This window comes from Helianthus annuus, chromosome 1 (assembly GCF_002127325.2).
Source record: "Helianthus annuus cultivar XRQ/B chromosome 1, HanXRQr2.0-SUNRISE, whole genome shotgun sequence".
Classification (NCBI taxonomy): domain Eukaryota; kingdom Viridiplantae; phylum Streptophyta; class Magnoliopsida; order Asterales; family Asteraceae; genus Helianthus; species Helianthus annuus.
Genome location: NC_035433.2, coordinates 35,325,078 through 35,327,153, shown reverse-complemented (window position 1 = coordinate 35,327,153; position 2,076 = coordinate 35,325,078). Strand labels below are relative to the sequence as shown.

At 42.3% G+C, this 2,076-nt stretch overlaps 1 non-coding gene across 1 annotated transcript; it reads right to left on the bottom strand.

Moving 5' to 3' along the window:
- Positions 1-1,572: 1,572 nt before the first annotated feature.
- Positions 1,573-1,679, bottom strand: LOC118482896. The gene has a single exon (XR_004869162.1). It is a non-coding gene; the product is annotated as a small nucleolar RNA R71 (small nucleolar RNA).
- Positions 1,680-2,076: the final 397 nt, after the last annotated feature.

Sequence of the window (2,076 nt, the reverse complement as noted above, 5' to 3'; positions counted from 1 at the left end):
TACCCAACGGTATTGGATGGCGGGGGTCCAAACTCTTTGATCCCCACATAAGTTAAACTACTATTAAAACTTTAACCCGGCTACTTAGGACTATATTCCTGCTGACTCAGACTACTTAGCTGAGGGTAACGTCGCCTTCAAAAGAGGGGCCTACCACATTATGCATTAATAGCTTAATTAATTATCTTTCAATAATCCGACCCTTTAGGATTGTATCCTTGCTGACTCAAACTACTGGGTTGAGGGTAACGTCACCTTCAAAAGAGGGGCCTACTACAATAACTAAGATAATCTCTTAAACAATTGCAAAAGTGCGAAAATAATCAAAGGTTATACTACACACGGGTCGGATCCAAGTGATTCATTTTGTCTATCTGTTTTTACTTTTATTTTCTTTTTCAACATTTTAGTTAGTTTTATTTTTCTAGTTTAAAAATCATTTTCTAACATTTTAAGTTGATTAGACGTTGAGGATAAACCGGTACTAAAAGCTCTTGTGTCCTTGGATGACCTCGGTATCTTACCAACACTATACTACGTCCACGATGGGTGCACTTGCCCATATGTGTGTTTAGGGTTAGTGAATATCGTGTTTATAAATTTGAAACTAGGCTAAAAAGTGTAAAAACGGCTTAAAATATACACCTATATTATATTACACCTAACGCACATCAAGTTTTTGGTGCCGTTGCTGGGGACACAATGATTTTAAGAAAGTTAGGAACCAGCGGCCTAATCATTTTTTTTCTATTTTTTTTTTTTTGGGATTTTCTTAATTTTTCAGCTTCTGCAGAGCTCAGCACGGGCCGTGCCTGGTCGGACACGGGCCGTGCCCAGCAGTGTCACTTGCAGTTTTTATTTTCCGAGTTACAAAGAGCTGAGCACGGGGCCGTGTCGGTGCAACACGGGGCCGTGTCCAACTTTCCAGTAACAGGGATCCGGAAAACAATCGCTGTATCTCCGACCACGGGCCGTGTTCACTGAGCACGGGGCCGTGGTGAACTTCCTGACCAACATTCTTTTCTGTTTTTATGGCAGAACTTGGAACCGGACACCACATCTGAACCTTCTACGTAGTGTATGAGCTCCAGTTCTAGTAGAGACATAAAAGAACCTCTACAAGAACCCGAACGCTTTCTCAGAAAAAGACTTAAAGTAAAAAACCAAGAGAAGGTTTCGGGGGACCCACTTCAAATGGCGGACCAACGTACCCTCATGGATTACCTACGACCCACCGTGGGTAATCTCGGCGCCGCTATCAATGCACCGAATGTTGAAGCTAACAACTTCGAACTTCGGCCACATTTGATACAAATGCTTCAAAACTCCGCAACCTTCCATGGGCTTGCGGACGAGGATCCCCATTTACATATTACTAATTTATTAGAAATATGTGATACTTTTCAGATCAATGGAGCGTCAAATGACGCCATCCGCCTTCGAATGTTTCCATTTTCACTAAAAGACTGAGCAAAAGCTTGGCTCAACGCCCTCCCAGTTGGTTCGGTAAACACCTGGGATGAACTAGCCCAAAAATTTCTATATAAGTATTTCCCTCCCGCTAAAACGGCTAAATTAATGACTGAAATTAATACATATTCACAAGAGGATGGGGAATCCTTATATGAAACTTTGGAAAGGTTCAAGGAGCTATTGCGAAAGTGTCCTCATCACGGTCTTGCGGTATGGCAACAAGTATCCACTTTCTACAATGGGTTGTTGCCACACACAAGACAAACACTTGACTCTAGCTCCGGGGGACTTTTAGGTAATCGCCGCCCACATGAAATATACAATCAAATTGAGGAAATTGCTCAAACCAATTTTCAGTGGCACACTCCCCGAGGCAATAAATCTATTGCCCCGGGCGCGCCCATAAGGTTGATGAAAGTACTTCTTTACAAGCCCAAATCGAGGCCCTTTATTCAAAAATCAAAAAGTTAGAAATGACAAAAACGGTCTCGGTTATGGCTTGTGAAGGGTGTGGTGGGCCACATGAAAATTGGAGTTGTATGAAAGAAACAGATGATCAACCAGAGTCGGTAAACTACATTGATAATAGACCTACGCCGTCGG